General features: G+C 38.0%; 1 long non-coding RNA gene across 1 annotated transcript; it reads right to left on the bottom strand.

The window, feature by feature from the left end:
- Positions 1–6,013: 6,013 nt before the first annotated feature.
- Positions 6,014–9,387, bottom strand: LOC140174237 (uncharacterized). The gene is made up of 3 exons (XR_011863498.1): positions 9,093–9,387; positions 8,949–9,008; positions 6,014–6,778 (listed from the first exon to the last, which is right to left on the bottom strand). It is a non-coding gene; the product is annotated as an uncharacterized lncRNA (long non-coding RNA).
- Positions 9,388–25,450: the final 16,063 nt, after the last annotated feature.

Here is a 25,450-nt window from a genome sequence, read left to right as displayed (position 1 = left end):
AAAGTTGACCCTTCTAATGTAAGGATGTTCATCTCCTTGCATCATGGGCAAGTTGAATGCCAACCTTACACTTTCCGGACTAAAATCCAAGTATTTTCCCCGAACCATAGTAAGCCAATTCTTTGGATCCGGGTTCATACTTTGATCATGGTTCTTGGTGATCCATGCATTGGCATAGAACTCTTGAACCATCAAGATTCCGACTTGTTGAATGGGGTTGGTAAGAACTTCCCAACCTCTTCTTCGGATCTCATGTCGGATCTCCGGATATTCACTCTTTTTGAGTGAAAAAGGGACCTCGGGGATCACCTTCTTCAAGGCCACAACTTCATAGAAGTGGTCTTGATGCACCCTTGAGATGAATCTCTCCATCTCCCATGACTCGGAGGTAGAAGCTTTTGCCTTCCCTTTCCTCTTTCTAGAGGTTTCTCCGGCCTTGGATGCCATAAATGGTTATAGAAAAACAAAAAGCAATGCTTTTACCACACCAAACTTAAAAGGTTTTCTCGTCCTCGAGCAAAAGAAGAACGAAGAGAGTAGAAGAAGAAGAAAATAGAGGAGAAGGGAATGGCTTTGTGTTCGGCCAAAAGGGGGAGAAGTAGTGTTTAGGTTGTGTGAAGATGAAGGAGTGAAGATGGGTTTATATAGGAGAGGGGGAAGGGTGATTTTCGGCTATGTGAGGGTGGGTTTGGGTGGAAAAGTGGTTTGAATTTGAATGGTGAGGTAGGTGGGGTTTTATGAAGGATGGATGTGAGTGGTGAAGAGAAATATGGGATTTGATAGGTGAAGGGTTTTTGGGGAAGAGGTGTTGAGGTGATTGGTGAACGGGTGAAGAAGAGTGGTGGGGTAGGTGGGGATCCTATGGGGTCCACAGATCCTGAGGTGTCAAGAAAAAGTCATCCCTGCACCAAATGGCAAGTAAAAATGCGTTTTTAGCCAATTCTGGCGTTAAACGCCGGGCTGGTGCCCCTTTCTGGCGTTTAACGCCAGCTTCTTGCCCTTTTCTGGCGTTTAACGCCAGTCTGGTGCCCCTTTCTGGCGTTAAACGCCCAGAATGGTGCCAGACTGGGCGTTAAACGCCCAACAGCTAACCTTACTGGCGATTAAACGCCAGTATGCTCTCCTCCAGGGTGTGCTGTTTTTCTTTCTGTTTTTGCTTTTTTCATTGATTTTGTGACTTCTCATGATCATCAACCTACAAAAGACATAAAATAACAAAAGAGAATAGATAAAATATAACATTGGGTTGCCTCCCAACAAGCGCTTCTTTAATGTCAGTAGCTTGACAGAGGACTCTCATGGAGCCTCACAGATACTCAGAGCAATGTTGGGACCTCCCAACACCAAACTTAGAGTTTGAATGTGGGGGTTCAACACCAAACTTAGAAGTTGGTTGTGGCCTCCCAACACCAAACTTAGAGTTTGACTGTGGGGGCTCTGTTTGGCTCTATTTTGAGAGAAGCTCTTCATGCTTCCTCTCCATGGTGACAGAGGGATATCCTTGAGCCTTAAACACAAAGGATTCTTCATTCACTTGAATGATTAATTCTCCTCTATCAACATCAATCACAGCCTTTGCTGTGGCTAGGAAGGGTCTGCCAAGGATGATGGATTCATCCATGCACTTCCCAGTCTCTAGGACTATGAAATCAGTAGGGATGTAATGGTCTTCAACCTTTACCAGAACATCCTCTACAAGTCCATAAGCTTGTTTTCTTGAGTTGTCTGCCATCTCTAGTGAGATTTTTGCAGCTTGCACCTCAAAGATCCCTAGCTTCTCCATTACAGGGAGAGGCATGAGGTTTACACTTGATCCTAAGTCACACAAGGCCTTCTTTGAAGGTCATGGTGCCTATGGTACAAGGTATTGAAAACTTCCCAGGGTCTTGTCTCTTTTGAGGTAGTTTCTGCCTAGACAAGTCATCTAATTCTTTGGTGAGCAAAGGGGGTTCATCCTCCCAAGTCTCATTTCCAAATAACTTGTCATTTAGCTTCATGATTGCTCCAAGGTATTTAGCAACTTGCTCTTCAGTGACATACTCATCCTCTTCAGAGGAAGAATACTCATCAGAGCTCATGAATGGCAGAAGTAAATCCAATGGAATCTCTATGGTTTCATTTTGAGCCTCAGATTCCCATGGTTCCTCATTGGGGAACTCATTGGAGGCCAGTGGACGTCCATTAAGGTCTTCCTCGGTGGCGTTCACTGCCTCTCCTTCCTCCCAAAATTCGGCCATGTTGATGGCTTTGCACTCTCCTTTTGGATTTTCTTCTGTATTGCTTGGAAGAGTACTAGGAGGGAGTTCAGTAATTTTCTTGCTCAGCTGACCCACTTGTCCCTCCAAGTTTCTAATGGAGGACCTTGTTTCAGTCATGAAACTTTGAGTGGTTTTGATTAGATCAGAGAACATGGTTGCTAAGTCAGAGGTGTTTTGCTTAGAACTCTCTGTCTGTTGCTGAGAAGATGATGGAAAAGGCTTGCTATTGCTAAACCTGTTTCTTCCACCATTATTGTTATTGAAACCTTGTTGAGGTCTCTGTTGATCCTTCCACGAGAAATTTGGATGATTTCTCCATGAAGGATTATAGGTGTTTCCATAGGGTTCTCCCATGTAATTCACCTCTTCCATTGAAGGGTTCTCAGGATCATAAGCTTCTTCCTCAGATGAAGCTTCCTTAGTACTGCTTGGTGCATTTTGCATTCCAGACAGACTTTGAGAAATCATATTGACTTGTTGAGTCAATATTTTGTTCTGAGCCAATATGGCATTCAGAGTGTCAATCTCAAGAACTCCTTTCTTCTGACTAGTCCCATTGTTCACAGGATTCCTTTCAGAAGTGTACATGAATTGGTTATTTGCAACCATTTCAATCAGCTCTTGAGCTTCTGTAGGCGTCTTCTTCAGATGAAGAGATCCTCCAGCAGAGCTATCCAAAGACATCTTGGATAGTTCAGAGAGACCATCATAGAAAATACCTATGATGCTCCATTCAGAAAGCATGTCAGAGGGACACTTTCTGATTAATTGTTTGTATCTTTCCCAAGCTTCATAGAGGGATTCTCCTTCCTTCTGTCTGAAGGTTTGGACTTCCACTCTAAGCTTACTCAATTTTTGAGGTGGAAAGAACTTTGCCAAGAAGGCATTGACTAGCTTTTCCCAAGAGTCCAGGCTTTCTTTAGGTTGTGAGTCCAACCATGTCCTAGCTCTGTCTCTTACAGCAAAAGGGAATAGCATAAGTCTGTAGACCTCAGGGTCAACCCCATTAGTCTTGACAGTGTCACAGATTTGCAAGAATTCAGCTAAGAACTGATGAGGATCTTCCAATGGAAGTCCATGGAACTTGCAATTCTGTTGCATTAGAGAAACTAATTGAGGCTTAAGCTCAAAGTTGTTTGCTCCAATGGCAGGGATAGAGATGCTTCTCCCATAGAAGTTGGGAGTAGGTGCAGTAAAGTCACCCAGCACCTTCCTTGCATTGTTGGCATTGTTGTTGTTTTCGGCTGCCATGTGTTCTTCTTCTTTGAAGAATTCGGTTAGGTCCTCTACAGAGAGTTGTGCCTTAGCTTCTCTTAGCTTTCGCTTCAAGGTCCTTTCAGGTTTAGGATCAGCCTCAACAAGAATGCTTTTGTCTTTGCTCCTGCTCATAAGAAAGAGAAGAAAACAAGAAAATATGGAATCCTCTATGTCACAGTATAGAGATTCCTTGAGGTGTCAGAGGAAAAGAAAAATAGAAGGCAGAAGTAGAAAATTCGAACTTATCAAAGAAGATGGAGTTCGAATTTTGCATCAAGGAATAGTGTTAATCCATAAATAGAAGGATGTGAGAAGAAGGGAAGTAATTTTCGAAAATTAAGTAAAGGATTTTGAAAAACACTAATTGATTTTCGAAAATAAAAGTGGGAAAGAAATCAAGTGATTTTTGAAAAAGAATTTGAAATTAGAAATCAAAAAGATTTGATTGAAAGCTATTTTGAAAAAGATGTGGTTAAGAAGATATGATTAGTTTTAAAAAGATGTGATTGAGAAGATATGATTTGAAAAACATTTTAAAAAGATTTGATTTTGAAAATTAATGACTTGGCTATCAAGAAAAGATATGATTCAAACATTAAACCTTTCTCAACAGAAAAGGCAACATACTTGACATGTTGAATCAAATCATTAATTGATAGCAAGTATCTTTGAAAAAGGAAAGAAATTGATTTTGAAAACATATGATTGAAAAGATATGATTTGAAAAAGATTTGATTTTGAAAAACTTTGAAAACCTGAAAAAAAATTGCATTAAAAACAAAATCTTCCCTCTTGTGCCATCCTGGCGTTAAACGCCCAGAATGGTGCACATTCTGGCATTTAACGCCCAAAAATCTACCCTTTTGGGCGTTAAACGCCCAGCCAGGTACCCTGGCTGGCGTTTAAACGCCAGTCTGTTCTTCTTCACTGGGCGTTTTGAACGCCCAGCTTTTTCTGTGCAATTCCTCTGCAGTATGTTCTGAATCTTCAATTCTCTGTATTATTGACTTGAAAAGACACAAATTAAAAATATTTTTGGATTTTTAATAATAAGGAATAATCAAAATGCAACAAAAATCAAAAGAACAATGCATGCAAGACACCAAACTTAGCAGTTTGTATACTACTGACACTAATGAGAATGCATATGAGACACATAAACACTCAAGTCAAGAGAATTCAAAGATCAGAGTAAGAAATCATCAAGAATTACTTGAAGATCCTTAAGACACATGAATGAATGTATGCAATTGACACCAAACTTAAAATGAAACACTAGACTCAAAAAAATATTTTTGGATTTTATGATTTTGTAAAATTTTTTTGTGCTTTTTCGAAAATAAAGTGGAAAAAGGTATCAAAATTCTTAATGAGAATTCCAGGAATCATGCAATGTTTAGTCTAAGACTCCGGTCCAGGAATTAGACATGGCTTCACAGCCAGCCAAGCTTTCAGAGAAAGCTTCGGTCCAAAACACTAGACATGGCCAATGGCCAGCCAAGCCTTAGCAGATCACTGCCCCAACAGCAAGATTGATAGAAATCAACAAGCTCTTGTGATGATAAGTTGAAACCTCGGTCCAATGAAATTAGACATGGCTTCACAGCCAGCCAGACTTCAACAAATCATCATGAAACTCTAGAATTCATCTTCAAGAATTCTGAAGAAAAAATACCTAATCTAAGCAACAAGATGAACCGTCAGTTGTCCAAACTCAACAATCCCCGGTAATGAACCCAAAAACTTGGTGTTCAATACCATGGCATAAACACAACTTCGCACAACTAACCAGCAAGTGTACTGGGTCGTCCAAGTAATAAACCTTACGCGAGTAAGGGTCGATCCCACAGAGATTGTTGGTATGAAGCAAGCTATGGTCACCTTGTAAATCTCAGTCAGGCAAACTCAAATGGATATGAATGATATACGAATAAAACATAAAGATAAAGATAGAGATACTTATGTAATTCATTGGTGGGAATTTCAAATAAGCGTATGAAGATGCTTGTCCCTTCCGTCTCTCTGCTTTCCTATTGTCTTCATCCAATCCTTCTTACTCCTTTCCATGGCAAGCTTAAGCAAGGGTTTCACCATTGTCAGTGGCTACCTCCCATCCTCTCAGTGGAAATGTTCAACGCACCCTGTCACGGCACGGCTATCCATCTGTCGGTTCTCGATCAGGCCGGAATAGAATCCAGTGATTCTTTTGCGTCTGTCACTAACGCCCCGCCTTCAGGAGTTTGAAGCACGTCACAGTCATTCAATCATTGAATCCTACTCAGAATACCACAGACAAGGTTAGACCTTCCGGATTCTCTTGAATGCCGCCATCAGTTCTAGCCTATACCACGAAGACTCTGATCTCGTGGAATGGCTGGCTCGTTTGTCAGGCGAGCACCCAGTTGTCAGGCGATCAACCATGCATCGTGTATCAGGAATCCAAGAGTATTCACCCAATCGAAGGTAGAACGGAGGTGGTTGTCAGGCACACGTTCATAGGTGAGAATGATGATGAGTGTCACGGATCATCACATTCATCAAGTTGAAGAACACGTGATATCTTAGAACAAGAACAAGCGGAATTGAATAGAAGAACAATAGTAATTGCATTAATACTCGAGGTACAGCAGGGCTCCACACCTTAATCTATGGTGTGTAGAAACTCCACCGTTGAAAATACATAAGAACAAGGTCTAGGCATGGCCGAATGGCCAGCCTCCCAATGATCTAAGAACTAGGTGTCCAAAGATGATCAAAGGATCAAAAGAAATCCAAAGATCCAAAGATGAAAATACAATAGTAAAAGGTCCTATATATAGAGAACTAGTAGCCTAGGGTGTACAGTGATGAGTAAATGACATAAAAATCCACTTCCGGGCCCGCTTGGTGTGTGCTTGGGCTGAGCATTGAAGCATTTTCGTGTAGAGACTCTTCTTGGAGTTAAACGCCAGCTTTTGTGCCAGTTTGGGCGTTTAACTCCCATTTTGGTGCCAGTTCCAGCGTTTAACGCTGGGAATTCTGAGGGTGACTTTGAGCACCGGTTTGGGCCATCAAATCTTGGGCAAAGTTTGGACTATCATATATTGCTGGAAAGCCCAGGATGTCTACTTTCCAACGTCGTTGAGAGCGCACCAATTTCGTATCTGTAGCTCCGGAAAATCCACTTCGAACGCAGGGAGGTCAGAATCCAACAGCATCTGCAGTCCTTTTTAGTCTCTGAATCAAATTTTTGCTCAGGTCCCTCAATTTCAGCCAGAAAATACCTGAAATCACAGAAAAACACACAAACTCATAGTAAAGTCCAGAAAAGTGAATTTTAACTAAAAACTAATAAAAATATACTAAAAACTAACTCAAACATACTTAAAACATACTAAAAACAATGCCAAAAAGCGTATAAATTATCCGCTCATCAGGTACTCATGCTTCCATCTGGAGGGGGAAGGGAGAGAGAAGGGGTAAGAACTGGGGAGTTCTTAGTAGGGACGGGGTTATTAGTTACGTTCATTTATTTGGGGTCGATTAGCAGACGAATAATAGAATATAGCGAAGCAGTAAACAAAAGATAAAGACAGAAAAAGAAAGTAGAGATGATAGAAAGCAGAACACAAACAAAAGAATACAAGATAATAAAACATAGAAATAGCATACAAGCAGACAAACACAAAGAAATAGGTCACACATAGAAAGGAATGCAATAGAGAATGATGCGCAGACAAGAATGATGCATGTCTAACCCTAGTGCAGGTAATGAGCTCATCTGTCGGTTACATACCCGCTCCCGACGTTACCCAACAACCTCTGTCTGGATAAGGCTTTCCTGTAGGCAATATCCACTGCAAGCAACCTTTGTCTTGCAGGGTATCCACTGCAAGCAACCTTTGTCTTGTAGGGCGGCACTTATTAGCCGATATATGCCCAACAGACTCACTGTAAGCAACCTCTGTCTTACAAGAGCAACAACACACTCACTGTAAGCAACCTCTGTCTTACAGGAGCAACAACACACTCACTGTAAGCAACCTCTGTCTTACAGGAGCACACTAATATCGATACCTCTGTAAGCAACCTCTGTCTTACAGTAAAGCATTATAGCAAGGTATCCCAGGAAAGCATTCTCAGTGGTCGTACTACCATCCATCTGACTGCCACAATGCAGCAGATGAACACACAGATATCTCTGGGGTTGCCTTAATGCAACCAATGACCTTTCAATAGGCCCTTTACTTGTTCTCTATTCTCTTTATCATATTACTCTTTTAACCTTATATCTCTTTACTCTGTTCTGGTTTCTCTTTTCTCTGTATCTCTTTACTTTTCTCTGATTACTCTTTCCTCTGTATCTGTATTACTCTTTTTCTCTTTATCTCTTTACCTCTTTACTTTACTCTGATTACTCTGTTCTCTGTGTTTCTCTACTTTGCTCTGATTTCTCTGCTTAACGTATGTATTTAAAGCTTATGTAAATTTCGGTATGAATAGTTAGCTGTCCCAAGTATAGGTTCATTAAGTCTATACTGAAACAGTTTAACTTTTCATATTATACCTAACACTAGTCGCAACTCAAGTACTAAGTTGCCCTAGTTCGTTCACTAGTCTCTGTCTGTTTTTCTGTCGTTAGAATTTTACAGACTTTTTCTTTGGTTTTTATCTTTTCTTTAACTTTTTATCTTTTGTTTATCTTTTCCTCACTAACATGTTATTACCACTCCCTAAGTGTTTTATGAAGGAAATTATGAGATTCTGCACTTAAAGTTGTCTTTCTAAAGCTTTTACAGAAAACTGCCTTTTTCGCATTATTTTATTATTTTTATTAAAATATTATTTTTAATTAAATATTATTATTTAATATTTTATTATTATTTATTATTTTATTAATATATTTTCGAAAATTACCTTCCTTTAACCTTTTACTTTATAAATTCACTTTTTACTACCCGTAACTTTTAATATTTCTACTTTAACCACCCTAACTTTCAGAAATTACCAAATAACCCCTTAAACACCAAAAATTTTACTTCCTTGCCCTTTCTAAGATCTAAAAGGTGTTCTTCAATGTTCTTCACCACACTCAAAGTGTTCTTCGTGTTCTTCGTATATTCTTCAGATTCTTTCTCTGTTTTTACCCGTTTTTCAGTCTTTTCAGCAACCGATTTTTACCATAATTCATAATAAATTAGCAGCCACTAAAACCCCATCTTTTCCACATGATTTTAACACAAATTGAACCCCAATTTAGGGCCTAGGGTTTCGTTTTCCAGCAGCCATAAGAACACACATTCATAGCTCGAATTTCATCAAATTTCATCAAAATTTCACCAAATTTTCACCAAGAATCAATCATATATGCAACCACTTTTTAGCACAGCCAAATCATACAACATTCACACATCTCAAACACAAATAATCAAGATTAATTTCGTGACACCCTACCTTGATTTGCTGTTCCTAATTCGGTTAAACTTTCAGGTGGTCCTTAAGCACTTTTTCCTCCTAAATCACATCAAGAACAACTTTAAATCCAAAAACTCTCAACTGACCAAATCTCACTCAGCATGTTAGGAAGAGATATCTCACCTTAGACTTGCTGGAAATTAACATTTCTTGGCCCTCAAGTCAAGTTAAGCATGATTCCTAAGGAAAAACATCAAGAAAACACATGTTTTGCATGGTTTCCCTTGAAAATCAAATTGAAGAGGGAGGGAGACAGCCATCTCACCTTATTTCCAGCCTTGATAAGTCACATGGTTATGTAGAGAAAGAAGAGAGGATCATTTTGGTGAAATCGGAGTTTTGATTTGAGTTTTAGTTCAGAAGAAATCAAGCTTTGAAGATTTATGAACCAAGAACTTTCTCTCCTTTTTCTCTTGGTGATTTTCGGCCACAATGAGCAAATGAGGCAGCCTTGGGGGTTTTGGGGGTGTAGGGTGAGTTGTGATTGGTTGGCTTAGAGGTGGATTAAAATAATATTAAAATATCTCTAGTGTACAACTACTAAAACTAGGTGTATCGGAACACTCGTAAAAACATCTCTAAAAATTATTTTCTGAGCTACTAGCATAAATGACACTAGTAACATATTTATTATGAGAATAGAACATGTATAATGAGGCCTTAGCATTGCTAAATTCATCAGAGAGTGCTGATGCTAAGCTGCACCAGTAAACCGTAAACCCGGTTAAACCGATTTTCTGTTTTTAACAAAAACAGACCAGGTAACCTTATAATATCATTCAAGCATTTTATAATACTAATATAATGATAATATTATACTATTATCTCTATCCTCTCATGAATCGAGTCCGGTTCGTCAAACTGAGACTATTTACGAAAACTAGAATCAAAACTCCTAACCGATACGGTTCAAAAACTAGGTTCCTCGTGATTGTGTTGTCAAGTTTGCCTCAAAAGAGGTTCTAGATTAAGGATGACATAATGATAATGAGGATTGAGATGCTTGATGATATAACAGAGGTATTCCCTTTACTGATCTTCCGGAGGATTCCGTGCCTTTAGAAAAGATCTCGCGTACACGAAAATCAGGGTTGTTACAAACTGAGTATGGGAAGATCGTGGGAACATAGGTTAATAAAGGAATATGTCATGATAAAATAAAGGGAATTTGGGTACCTACTCATGTAAGACCAGAAAATTAAAAATCCATGTGCATTGATAATGTTATGTTTATTTTTATGCTTAAAAAAATCCAAAAATATTCAAATAATTAAATAAGGGGACAAAATTACCCCAATGCTAAGTTAAGTTAATAAAAAGATCAATGCACATGTGATAAATATTAAAAGAAAGGGTGATGCATGAGTATGTAATGCAAAAGTGGGAAATTATGGAAAGTTAGGCATAAATTTAGAAGTTATATAGAGCGTATGTGTGTTTATGTGAGAGCTTATGTTAGTCAAGGATTCAATTTATAGCTCACTTAGCCATACATATGTCCTCACTTTTACCTTGGCCCCATTACAACCTTAAAAAGACCTTATGATGTTGGCATTGGTACATTAGTTATTTGTTGACTAGTTAGGTGAAGAACAAAATTTAGAAAGCATGACTAGAGAAGAGTAGAGTGATTACCCTATACACTTGAGTGACTAGAGTGCACATACACCATCAGTGAGGGTTCATTGCTTAATTCTATGTTTGCTGCCTTCATGAGATGTCTTCTTACAAGTTTACTTATTTTTACTGTATGATTTTAATTAGTGGAATTTGATTTATGTTTGTCTTGAAGAACTTATTTACTTTTAACCAAGTAGACAAAATCATCTTAGCATATAGCTGCATTCATATACATAGGTTGCATTGCATTGCATGAGTCTTACTTTTCCCTACTTGTTTATTTTATCTCCTTGAGCTAAGCATGAGGACATGCTAATGTTTAAGTGTGGGGAGGTTGATAAACTACTATTTTATGGTTTATCTTGTGTTTAATTGAGTGGTTTTATCAAGTCTTTACCCACTTATTCATATAAACGGCATCATATTACAATCACTTCCTAAGTTTGTTCTATGGTTGAAAACTTGCTTCCTAGAAGATCTTTTATTTGTGTATTTCAATTCTCCTTTATACCATTCGATGTCGTGATCCATGTGTTAAGTGTTTCAGGCTTTACAGGGCAAGAATGGCTTAGAAAATGGACAGGAAGCTTGCGAAAAATGGAAGGAACACAAGAAACTAAGGAGATGACCAGCGAGCATCGACGCGCGCACGTGGCTCATGCGAGCGCGTGGAATGGAGAAAATTGTAGCGACACGTGCGCGTGCCTGACACATACGCGCAGATTGGAGTTTTCACGAATGACGCGCACGCATGGATGATGCGGACTCGCGACAAGGAAAATCGCCGAATGACGCGCACGCGTGACCGACGCGTATGCGTGACATGCGCGATCTGCAGAAATAACAGAAAATGCTGGGGGTGATTTCGGGCCGAGTTTTGACCCGGTTTTCGACCCAGAAACACAAATAAAGCAAGGGAACATGCAGAGACTCAACACACATCAACACATTCTCATTAAGATAGTTTTAAGATTTTAGATCTGAATCTAGAGAGGAACTACTCTTCCTCTAGGTTCTCTTTACATTCATAGTTTATTACTTTTTGCTTTGAATATTAAAGAGTCATCACCTCCGATGAAGATACTATTCTAGTTTGTTTCCTTACTTGTTCTTTTATTTATTCCACATTCTTAATTCTTGTTTAAAGTGGTAATTGGATTATTTTCATGAATTGTTTATACAGAGGATTACTTTTATTTTTAATTAAATTTCAGTCTCTATTTTATTTAATTTATTATATCTTCTTCTTATATTTTTCTTAGTATTATATTCATGTCAATGGAGTAGATTCTCTAATTGACATGGGGGTTGATTAAAAGGGGAAACTTGAGTTGGTAGGCTTAAGTGAAGATTAAATTGAAAGTTGTTGGCTAGTTCTGTATTTACTAATCCTAGACCTTCCCAAGGGAGAGGACTAGGATTTGTGAATAAGAGTTAGCTCAATCACTTGACTTTCCTTTATTTAGTAAAGGTTGACTAAGTGAAAACAACAACCTTTTTAATACTACACCTAAGAGATCCCAACAAGGATAAAATTTCCAATTGATCATTCCCCCAGTCAAGGCCTTTTTATTTGGAATATTAATATTCATTCTTAGTTTTTAATTTACAACTATTTAATTACTCATTATTCAACTCAACTCTCTTGAAAACCCCTAATTAATAAATTAGCATTCTCTCTGCAACTCAGTGGGAGACGACCTGGGACTCATACTCCCAGTATTTTTATTTCTAAATTTCGTGACAACTCTTTTAAATTGATGCGCAGAATCTTCATTGGTTAAGAGCTATACTTGCAACGCTATTTTCTCTATAAACTTTTAATTGGTGATTTTCCGCCACGTCAAATACTCCCGGTTATTTTGATTTTTATTGTGACAACCTTTTAAACTTTGATTGAGGGTTAATTGTTAGTTTGGACTATGCTTGCAAAGAAATCCCTTTGAGAAATTCTAGACCGGTATTTATCCTTTATCACACCATGATCAAGGTTGGAGTATTGATGGTGCAGGAATTCTATGCCAATGCCTGGGTAACGAAAATGCATGATAGAAGCGTGAACCCAGAGCCGAAGAATTGGCGTACCATTGTCAGAGGACATATAATGGATTGCAGCCCTGAGAATGTGAGGGTGGCACTACAGGTGGCAGAGCCACGAGAGGACCCTCACTCATGCATCCAAAGGGTCAACACTAACCAAAGGTTGGATCGAGTCCTTGCTGACATCTGCGTACCTAAAGCTCAGTGAAGGAGGGATGCTCAAGGTCAGCCTTACCAGCTAGATAGGCTTGACCTTAGGCCAGCAGCTAGAGGATGGTTGGAGTTCATCCAATGTTCTATCATCCCTACGAGTAACCGCTCTGAGGTTACAGTCAAGTGAGCAGTGATTATTCACTACATTATACTCGGCAATGAAGTGGAGGTACATGAGGTGAATCTTGAAAAGTTTTACAAAGTAGCTGACAAGCCCTCTACCTTTGTGAGGCTGGCCTTCCCTCATCCCATTTACCGCTTATGTGCAGCAGTTAGAGCTCACAAAGAGGGAGATACCCTGATAAAAAAGGAGAGGCCAATCACAAAGAAGGGTATGGAGAGCGTAAGGGAGCCCGTGCAAGGACCGTAGCAAGAGCCAGCTCCACACCTCCACAGGATATTCCGGAGATGCCTAAGGGGATGTACTTCCCTCTCCGTGACTAGTGGGATCAGTCGACCACATCTTTAGGGGAGCTGACATCATCAGTTAATCAGCTGAGGCTGGAATATCAGGACTAGTCTACTCTCCTCCATCAGATGATGGAAGATCAAAGGAGGATGATGGAGGAGCAGAGGAGGCAGGGGCGTGGCATTGAGGAGCTTAAACGCTCCAGAGGATTCCCTGGAGGGAGCAGCAGCCACCATCACTGAGATGGTCTAGTTTCACTCTCCCTATCTTTATTTTATCTCTGTTTTTCTAGTGTTTCGTTGCATTACCTACTTTCTATTCTAGTTGTATGATCTCTCTTAGGATTTTTCGCTTTCTAGTTTAGTAGTTTATTTTTGAAAAATTTTCAAGATGTCTTATGTATTACACATCAAGCTTAAAAAGAAAAATCTATTGAAAAAGAAGTAGTAAAATGCATAAGATCTTGAGATATATTATGAAGTGTTCTGATTACTTTGATGTGGTGGCCTTATCTCTATTTCTGAATGTATGAATTAACTTTGAGTATATTGGTTCTTGAGGAATAGGAACTTAGAGAAATATTATTGACTCTCGAGAAATAAGAAAAGAGGGATTCTTGAAGCAAAAAAAAAAAAAACAGCAAAAAAATTGAAAAGAAAAGAAAAAAGTCCAAGGCTTTGAGCATCAATGATTAGGAGGTCAAAGCTAATCTAAAAGCTCAAAAGAGTGGTTTTCCCTAACCATATGCCTGTGGTGTGAAAGTGTGAATTAACCCTTGAGACTGAGCATTTAAATTTGTGACCCAATGCTGTTACAGGTTATGCTTAAGGCTTTGAGCACCACTGTCCGGGAGAAAAAGAAAAAGACAAATTCAAACCAAAAAGGTTCCCCCAATTAAGTGCTTGTGGTGTTCTTGTTTCAAGTTAAACTTGAAGACAAAACACTTAGAGTCACGGCTAAGCTCAAAGGTGCAAAGCACCAAAGAAAAGAAAAGTTGTGTTCAAGAATCAACTAGAGCCTAAAGAAGAAAATCAATAATATCATCCGAACTCTAGTTCTGAAGGACACCAATATTTCTGAGCTTCAAAGGAGAGTGAGATGCCAAAGCTATTCAGAAATAGAGTGTTAATAGCTCCATTTAATAATTATACCTGAGCTTGAATGACAACTCTGATCTTGTGCGTTTTCTCTTCCTTGGTCTTATATTGTTTTGGTTTCTTAAGGACAAGCAACAGTTTAAGTTTAGTGTTGTGATGCGTGAGCATCTTATACCCTTTTTCTAGTTATTTTTATATTGTTTTTAGTTAGATTTTATTTACTTTTACTTGATTTTAGTGTGAAAATCACCTTTGGATGCTACTTTGAGTTTTTCTTGTGTTTTTATAGTTTTAGGTGAAATTCGGAGAAGTTTGGAAAAGCCTAGAGCAAGAAAGGAAAATGATGGCAGCACCCTCCCTGGGCGCTAAACGCCCACCTGGCGTTTGGCACCAGCAGGGAGCACAAGACCAGAAGCGCGCTTCCCTTTTTTGGCATTCAATGCCCAATCCTGAAGTTGAACGCCAACAGCAGCCCATTTCACACCTCTTTGGGCCTCCAAGTGGATTTATCACTTATTAGTTTTATTTTATTTTCTTTTTGAAATATTTATTTATAAATAATATCTTTAAGTTCTAGCATTTATTATTAGGTTAGTATTTAAAGGAAATGATCAATTAGGTTTAGGATATTCTTCCTTCCGCACTTTTCATAACCCTGTTTTCTCTATAAGTTATGAGCAACTAAACCTCTTGGTTAAGGTTAGGAGCTCTATTTATTTCTATGGATAGAAATATTATTCTTCTATTTTAATTAATATTTGATTCAATTCTAAGGTGTTTTATTTTTGTTCTTAATCTTATGAATTGGGTGGAACGAGAGTATGACCCTTTTCTACATGAGCTCTTGTGAATTTCGAGAGAGTTATCTCACTTGAGTTACAGCTTTAAAACACTCCTCCTAAATTGCTAATTACATGGAATATTTTTGGAATATGTGACATATAATCCTGTTAGCTTTGGATAATTAGGGTTTTTATGGCATTAAACTAGTTTTCTGAACTTAACCCTCTAATAAGAATTGAGTGACCACGGGAGTAGCGTTTGATGAGGATTAGAGGAGATTAAATCACTAAGAGATTAGGGTTTAATTACTTATGGTTTTCCATGGAATGAATCACTCATTGTTAAAATTGTTGGTAAGACGTTTTAATCTGGAAAGATAAACATCTCCGAGACCTTAACTATTTTCTCATCATTGTTGTACACCAAACCTTTTATTGCTTTTCCATTTATTTTATTATTATTGTTTATGCGTTTTATACCTACATACAACCTTTACTGTTTTCCTGACTAAGTCCAACAGGATAATCATTGCTTGCTCAGTCCAACAATCTTCGTGGGATCGACCCTCACTTACCTAAGGTATTACTTGGATGACCCAGTGCACTTGCCGGTTAAGTTGTGTGAGTTCTAATTTCGCGCACCAAGTTTTTAGCACCGGTTAAGTTGTTGCCGGCATTATCTTGAAGAAGGCGTCCCTTATGTTAGGCGTTGCCAACGCCCAAAATTCACTTCCCAAGAGGATTTTTGTGGTATGGGCGTTGCTTACAGATGGCGCCATTTGAACTTGGCACTACCAACGCCTAGGTTGCACACCCAGGGGCTTCTTAGCATTATCACAAAGTGGCGCCAGTTTAACCTGGCGTTGCCAATGCCCAGAGCACACTCCTAGGGGCTTCTTAGCATTAACTTGGGATAACTTCTCTTGTATTTCAAGTTGCCAATGCCTCTTTTATGTTCATGTAATCTTATTCCGTTGTGCGTAATCATAGATGCGTGCATACACACACTTGCTAAAGTTTCCAATCTCAGCTTCATAGGCGTTACTTGTGGATAATGACCCTTATAATGGGCGTTGCCAATGCCAGGGATTAAGCTCTAGGAGTTGCTTGGAATTGTCCATGGATAACTCCTCTTGTAATGGTCGTTGCCAATGCTAGGGATTAAGCTCCGGGAGTTGCTTGGCGTTGTCCATGAATAACTCCTTTTGTCTCTTAAGTTGCCAACATCAGAATGCCTTTGAAGGATTGCCTTGTTGTACATGGGGCGTTGTTCAAAGGTAACTCCCCTTATTTGGGCTTTGCCAATGCTTGGCTTGCTTCCAGTGTTGCTTGCTAGCGTTATTCAAGCTAACGCTCCTTTTTATGGGTGTTGTCAACGCCATGCATCTTCCAGGATTGGCGTTCTTTAAGGTAACGCCCCTTGTATTGGGCGTTGCCAACGCTCAAAGTTGGCATGCTCCAGGTTTACTTTCATGCATGCTCTGCTTCACCTTGCTTTGCTTCACCTATCATTATACTAAATCAAGTGCATCAAAGTTTCATATTTTATAAATCAATACAAGATGAATTACCATACTTAAGTGCAACATAATCAACATATTTACTTAATATCATTTACTACATCAAATGAATCTTGTATCTTCATGAAACAATCACAAATTCAACTCATGCTTATTGATCTACTGCATGCAGAGATATTCCATGAAATTACTTATTTATTAACTAAAAATGCATGAAACCAAACTATAAACTAACTAAATTAACTAGCTAAAATAGCTAAGATGCATATGCATCACAACACCAAACTTGAAATTTTGCTTGTCCTCAAGCAAAAAAGAAAATTTAAAAGCATAAGAATAAAGAGAAGAATTGAAATGACTGATCAAAAGTGAGTCTTTATTTGAAAAGGCACATTCATCCTAATCAATGGGGCTCATCAATCTTTATGATTTTGATTCATGGTTCTTTCTAGGTGAACTTTAAACCATGAAGTTCAGTATAGAATGTCTACTTGAACCTAAACTAAACTGACATTGTGAGACTTTATTATCACTGTATAGTCCTTGACTTATCTTCTCATATTCTTATTCATTTTAGAAGGATTTTTCACTTTATTCAAGTCTAGGTACTCTATCTTAAAGCAATTTTTAAGATAAGCTTTTGATCAACACTCCCAAACCAGTTGGTTTAAGGTATTAGGTGTTAAGACACCCCTTATGACCTACTTGCTCAAGCCTCTTTCCTTAACACATTTACACCACAAGCATGTAACCAAGAATTAACTCTAGGTAGTGGTGTCCAGAACCTCTTTGAATTGCTAAAAATATTTTGTCACAAGGTAGCTCTTGATTATGGACTTTCAATCGATAATCCCAAGTTAGTTAACTCAAGTTACCAGGTGATAAAGCGCCCCTAGGATTTACTTATCCAAGCTTATCCTTGAACATCAAATACCAGATATACATAGCTAGATCTTTGGTCTTTGATGCCTAGACTTTGTTATTTAGTCTTTTTCCTTCTCTGTTTTTGGCATTTCTCTTCCTCCCTTCAAATTCAATGTTAAGGACCCTTTAATTTCCAAAGTCTCAAAAGTCTACATCTAAGCTTATGTCTAAGGAAACATTATATCACTTATCTTTGTTCACATTCCATATACCACATCTTAATCCATGCTTATATACCACCACTTTTCATAGGATTTATTTGTTCCTCATAGGTTAGACTCAAATTCTTCTTTCCTTCATAACAATTCTTTTATTAACTTCAAATTTCATGACAAGCACAACATTTCAAGTAAACTAAAGTGATACACCATCATCAAAACTAGCAAAGCAGACAAGTAGAAACAAACATTGAAATGGATATGATAGCATAAAAAAATATAAAAACAAATAGAAAGCATGTCATATTTCATACATGCATTTCTTTATTTATAAGACCTAAGCGAGGAACTCTACCACCTTTATTTCAATATTTATTCTTTTTGCTTAGTTCTCTTTGATTCCCTTTTTTCTTACTTGACTCTCATTGATTTCCTTCTTATTCCCAAAACCCTTTCTCTTGCATGATTTTTGTCACTCTTGCTTCATTGCGGGCCACCGTTTCAAGTTGAGTTTTGTCTAGATCTTTCATCACATAGGACAACGGTGAAATCTTTGGACTTAAAAGTGGCATCCCTGCAGTCAAATAATGAAGCTTGATTTGGGTATTCATATCATATTTAACTCTACCATGATACCTAGCTTCTTGAAATGCTCTATACTCCAAGAAATCTCTATCCTGTTGAGCTTGATGTTGTGAAATTTTGTTGAGAGCTTCTTGAATTTGTGCATTCTGCTCCTTTTGTTGGTCTATCTTCATTTGTTGGAATTTCCTTTGTTGTCGAGCTTGTTGTTCTTGAAATTGCATATACTTCCTTGAAGTTCCTTCCAAGGCACCTTGAACTTGGCTCATGTCAAAGGGATAGGATGCTACAGCTTGAACTTGCTCTGTTTCTTTTCTTCTTGGTGGCCTTCTTTGCCTCGGATTGGATGCTACCCTTTCCATTCTTTGTCTAGTGATGTGCTTAGCTATTGACATCCAGTTGGTGTCTTCATTCTCAAAGAGCACCCCAACTTTTTCACATAAACATTGAATAGTGCTTGGATGACGTAGCCAAAATCTAGAGGAGTTCTTTTCTGCCATTTGTTGGATGTTGTTAGCAATGAGCTCTCCTACCTTTACTTCTCCTCCTTTCATTATACAATGAACCATTATTGCTCTCTCCAGTGTGACTTCCGAGTTGTTTGATGTAGGGAGGATTGATCTCTTTACAATTTCAAACCACACCTTTGCCTCCAGTATGAAGTCACTCCTTTTTAATTGGTTTGGATTTCCATTTGCATCTAGTATCCATTCAGTTTCTAAGACACAGATATCATTTACTATTTCTTCACACCTTTGGTTTTCATTGGTTCTTTTTTCATAACTAGCTTCGGATAAGGATCTTGGCTTTATTTTGAGTGCCTTCCTAATTGAATTAGGACTGAAATCTACCTCCACACCTTTTGCATAACTCTTGTAAGGAGGATCTTCCTCATTCTCTTTTGCTGCATTAGCATAGAATTCTTGTATAAGAGTTAGGCTTACAAAGGGAGGTTGGTCACACAGTAGCTCCCACCTTCTTTTTTGAATTTTCTCCTTGATAAATCACTATTTTATGGTTTATCTTGTGCTCAATTGAGTGGTTTCTATCTACTCTTTACCCACTTATTCATACTATTTGCATGGTTTTACATTTGCCTTCCTAATTATGTGCTTTGATTGAAAACATGCTTCTTTGATCTTATATTTGCTTATTATTAATGCTCTCTTATTACCATTAGATGCCTTGATATGTGTGTTAAGTGTTTTCAGATATTATAAGGCAGGAATGGCTTGGAGGATGGGAAGAAAGCATGCAAAAGTGGAAGGAATGCAAGAAGTTGGAGAAATTGCTAAGCTGTCCAGCCTGACCTCTCTGCACTCAAACGGCTATAACTTTAGCTACAGAGGTCCAAATGACGCGGTTCCAGTTGCGTTGGAAAGCTAATGTCTGGGGCTTCGATTTGATATATAATATGCTATAGTTTCTCTGACGCTAGGTGATGCGACCACGTGATCCATGCGGCCGCATCGCAGTGACGGAAATCAGCGTATTTGAAATCTTCTCCAGCGATTTCTGGGTTGTTTTCGACCCAGTTTGCAGCCCAGAAAACACAGATTAGAGGCTATAAAGTGGGGGAATGTATCCATTCATGACGAGGCTCTCATAATTCACTTTTCATGTTTTCAGATGTAGTTTTAGAGAGAGGGGTTCTCTCCTCTCTCTCTCTCTTAGGATTAGGATTTAGGATTTCTCTTAGTTTTAGGAGTAACTCTCGATCCAGGTTTAATATTCCTTTTACTTTTTATTTCGCTTTTACTTTCAGATTCTCTAATGCTTTTATTTGTATTTGATTTATGTTGCCCAATTGGCTTATGAACTTTTTCATGTTAGATTTTACTACTTTGAATGTATTTTATTCGAGGTATTTTCAGATTTAATTTTGCTTTACTTTATTTATATTGATGCTTTTTAATTTAGATATTTTCTTCCTTTTGGCTTTGGTTAAGTAATTGGTAACGCTAAAGCTGTCAATAAAGCAGTGATTGAAATTGGGAGTTGCTCCAATAACTCTAGTCTTTCCATCGGAATTGACTAGGACCTGAGGATTAAGCTAATAAATCTACTTGATTTACCTTCATAATTAGAGGTTAACAAAGTGAGATTAAAATTCCAATTTCATCATAATTGATAAGGATAGGACCTCCAGTTATAATACCTTGCCAAGAGTTTATTTTATTATTATTTTATTTTACTTGTCATATAACATATTCCCACCTTACTTCCTAAACCCCAATTTACAAACTCATAACCAATAATAAGAACATACTTCCCTGCAATTCCTTGAGAAGACGACCCGAGGTTTAATACTCGGTTATCAATTTTAAAAAGGGGTTTGTTACTTGTGACAACCAAAACGTTTGTATGAAAGGACTTTTGAAGGTTTAGAAACTATACTTGCAACGAGGATGTATCCGCAAATTTCTAGACCACGCAAAAGTTTTCTCATCAAAATGGTGCCGTTGCCGGGGAATTGCAAACGTGTGCCTTATTATTGGTTATTGTAAATATTTGCTTTTTGATTTGTTTTTATTTTTATTTTTATTTGCTTTTTCGTAAATTAAGAGGTTATTGATTTTTATTTTAAAATTTTTATCTTATCTTATCTTATTTCAAAAATCAAATTTAAAAATTTTCAATTTTCAAATTTCAAAAAAAAATTCAAATTTCAAAATTTAAAAATTCAAAATTTAAAATTCAAATTTCAAAATTTAATTTTCAAATTCAAAATTTAAATAACCTTTTAATTTCAATTTGTTTTTATTTTTGCTTTTAATTTTTATTTGCTATCATGAACTCTCACCCCTTTGGCTATGAGTCTGGTTACAATAATGTTGCAGGAAGAAGAAATTACAATGAGAATAGGCATCAAGGTTGGAACAATCAAAGATGGGAGGAGCCACAAGGATTTGATCAACCCTCATGGCAACAACCACCTCTAGTGAACTATCAACAACCACCACCATATGCCTATGAACCCTTTCCTCAACATGACTTTGGACCACCATACTCACAAGCCCCTTTCCACCATTCACCTTCATATGACCCTAACCCTCATCCACCATACCAACCACCTTATGAACCAAATGAACCCTCCTATCTACCCCAAACCTCCATGGAGAAAGCACTTGCCGATCTAAACTCTACTATACAAGCTCTCTTCACCCAAATCAGACCACCAATTACCTTCAACAATCAACCATCAAGCTCTACTGCACTTCCTTGTCAACCACAGAATAATCTCTCCATCCCATCACCACCATCCATGGAAGAGCACCCACATCCATCAATCCAAGAGCAAGATGATCCTAATTATGCTATTGATATGGAACAGGAAAGAAGGAATCATGTTCGCGAATCCATACTTCATAAAGAGCTAGAGGAGGCCCTACGGGTAAGGGTAGGAGAGACCCTTGAAGATGAAAGAATAGTTGAAAGGAGTTGTTATAGAAAGAAAAACATCGAGGATGAGTACGATTTTATACTTAAACAACTGGACAAAGCAGCAATTATTAAAAAGGAAGAAGTGGTTGCGAACTTAAGAGATGTTGTACCACCATTGGAAAGTCCAGTCACAGAGCCTCCTTCCACGGTGTTTGATGTTGATGTTGAGAAGAGCGTACAACCTCCAAGGCAAATCACGGTTAAAGATTTTGTAGAGGTTGATCAAGAGGTAGAAGATGTCAAAGAAGAGCACAAAGGAGTGGAGCTTGAAATTACCTTGCCAAAGTTGTTGGAAACCCCTCCCCCTAAGTTGCCATCATCCTTCACAACATTCAAGTGGGTAAAATTCATATCCCTTAGCTTTCTAATTCCACTTGAATATGGGCTACTGGAGACGGATGGTCAATGATGAGCGGATAATTTGTACGCTTTTTGGCATTGTTTTTAGTATGTTTTTAGTATGATCTAGTTAGTTTTTAGTATATTTTTATTAGTTTTTAGTTAAAATTCACTTTTCTAGACTTTACTATGAGTTTGTGTGTTTTTCTGTGATTTCAGGTATTTTCTGGCTGAAATTGAGGGTCCTGAGCAAAAATCTGATTCAGAGACTAAAAAGGACTGCAGATGCTGTTGGATTCTGACCTCTCTGCATTCAAAGTGGATTTTCTGGAGCTACAGAAGCCCAATTGGCGCGGTCTCAACGGCGTTGGAAAGTAGACATCCTGGGCTTTCCAGCAATATATGATAGTCCATACTTTGCCCAAGATTTGATGGCCCAAACCGGCGTTCAAAGTCACCCTCAGAATTCCCAGCGTTAAACGCCGGAACTGGCACAAGAATGGGAGTTAAACGCCCAAACTGGCACCAAAGCTGGCGTTTAACTCCAAGAAGAGTCTCTACACGAAAATGCTTCAATGCTCAACCCAAGCACACACCAAGTGGGCCCGGAAGTGGATTTTTATGTCATTTACTCATTTCTGTAAACCCTAGGCTACTAGTTCTCTATAAGTAGGATCTTTTACTATTGTATTTTCATCTTCGGATCTTTGGAATCTTTATCTTTAGATATTTTGATCACTTTGGGAGGCTGGCCTCACGGCCATGCCTAGACCTTGTTCTTATGTATTTTCAACGGTGGAGTTTCTACACACCATAGATTAAGGTGTGGAGCTCTGCTGTACCTCGAGTATTAATGCAATTACTATTGTTCTTCTATTCAATTCCGCTTGTTCTTGTTCTAAGATATCACTTGTTCTTCAACTTGATGAATGTGATGATCTGTGACACTCATCATCATTCTCACCTATGAACGTGTGACTGACAACCACCTCCGTTCTACCTTAGATTGGGTGAATATCTCTTGGATTCCTGATACACGATGCATGGTTGATCGCCTGACAACCGAGCCAGCCATTTCGTGAGATCAGAGTCTTCGTGGTATAGGCTAGAACTGATGGCGGCATTCAAGAGAATCCGGAAGGTCTAACCTTGTCTGTTGTATTTTGAGTAAGATTCAATGATTGAATGACTGTGACGTGCTTCAAACTCCTGAGGGCGGGGCGTTAGTGACAGACGCAAAAGAATCACTGGATTCTATTCCGGCCTGATTGAGAACCGACAGATGGATAGCCGTGCCGTGACAGGGTGCGTTGAACATTTTCACTGAGAGGATGGGAGGTAGCCACTGACAACGGTGAAACCCTTGCTTAAGCTTGCCATGGAAAGGAGTAAGAAGGATTGGATGAAGACAGTAGGAAAGCAGAGAGACGGAAGGGACCAAGCATCTTCATACGCTTATCTGAAATTCCCACCAATGAATTACATAAGTATCTCTATCTTTATCTTTATGTTTTATTCGTATATCACCCATATCCATTTGAGTTTGCCTGACTAAGATTTACAAGGTGACCATAGCTTGCTTCATACCAACAATCTCTGTGGGATCGACCCTTACTCGCGTAAGGTTTATTACTTGGACGACCCAGTACACTTGCTGGTTAGTTGTGCGAAGTTGTGTTTATGCCATGGTATTGAACACCAAGTTTTTGGATTCATTACCGGGATTATTTGAGTTGTGAAAAGTATTGATCACACTTTCGTGCACCAAGTTTTTGGCGCCGTTGCCGGGGATTGTTCGAGTATGGACAACTGACGGTTCATCTTGTTGCTTAGATTAGGTATTTTTTTTTTCATCAGAGTTCTTAAGAATGAATTCTAGTGTTTCAAGGTGATGTTCTTATCATCACCAAAGCTGATTGATCTTCATCAATTTAGCTCTTGAATGCAATGTTCTGCTGAAGCTTGGCTAGCCATGTCTAATTTCTTTAGACTGAAGCTTTAGACTAACATTGCATGATTCCTGGAATTCTCATTAAGAATTTTGATATCTTTATTTTCTTTTCCACTTAATTTTCGAAAAAGCAAAAAAAATTACAAAAGCATAAAATCCAAAAACATTTCTTGTTTGAGTCTAGAGTCTCATTTTAAGTTTGGTGTCAATCGCATGTTTCTGTTCTTTTTGCATTCATGCATGTGTCTTCATTAATCTTCAAGTTGTTCTTGATGATTTCTTACTCTGATCTTTGAATTCTCTTGACTTGAGTGTTTATGTGTCTCATATGCATTCTCATTAGTGTCAGTAGTATACAAACTGCTAAGTTTGGTGTCTTGCATGCATTATTATTTGATTTTAGTTGCATTTTGATTATTCCTCACTATTAAAAATCCAAAAATATTTTTAATTTGTGTCTTTTCAAGTCAATAATACAGAGAATTGAAGATTCAGAACATACTGCAGAGGAATTATACAGAAAAAGCTGGGCGTTCAAAACGCCCAGTGAAGAAGACAGACTGGCGTTTAAACGCCAGCCAGGGTGCTTGGCTGGGCGTTTAAACGCCCAAAAGGGTAGTATTTTGGGCGTTAAACGCCAGAATGTGCACCATTCTGGGCGTTTAACGCCAGGATGGCACAAGAGGGAAGATTCTGTTTTTAATTCAGATTTTTTTTCAGGTTTTCAAAGTTTTTCAAAATCAAATCTTTTCCAAATCATATCTTTTCAATCATATGTTTTCAAAAATCAATTTCTTTCCATTTTCAAAGATACTTGCTATCAATTAATGATTTGATTCTACATTTCAAGTATGTTGCCTTTTCTGTTGAGAAAGGATTAATGTTTGAATCATATCTTTTCTTGATAGCCAAGTCATTAATTTTCAAAATCAAATCTTTTTAAAATGTTTTTCAAATCATATCTTCTCAATCACATTTTTTAAAACCAATCATATCTTCTCAATCACATCTTTTTCAAAATAGTTTTCAATCAAATCTTTTTTATTTCTAATTTCAAAATCTTTTTCAAAAACCACTTTACTTCTTTCTAAATCTTGGTTTTCGAAAATCAATTAAGGTTTTTCAAAATGTTTTCAAAATCTTCTACTCAATTTTCGAAAATTACTTCCCTTCTTCTCACATCCTTCTATTTATGGACTAACACTATTCCTTGATGCAAAATTCGAACTCCATCTTCTTTGATAAGTTCGAATTTTCTACATCTGCCTTCTATTTTTCTTTTCCTCTGACACCTCAAGGAATCTCTATACTGTGACATAGAGGATTCCACATTTTCTTGTTCTCTTCTCTTATGAGCAGGAGCAAGGACAAAAGCATTCTTGTTGAGGCTGATCCTGAACCT

The sequence above is a fragment of the Arachis hypogaea genome, chromosome 7 (genome assembly GCF_003086295.3).
Source record: "Arachis hypogaea cultivar Tifrunner chromosome 7, arahy.Tifrunner.gnm2.J5K5, whole genome shotgun sequence".
NCBI classification, from domain to species: Eukaryota; Viridiplantae; Streptophyta; class Magnoliopsida; order Fabales; family Fabaceae; genus Arachis; species Arachis hypogaea.
Note: the sequence above shows the minus strand (reverse complement) of the source record. Positions and strands in the feature narration are given on the sequence as shown.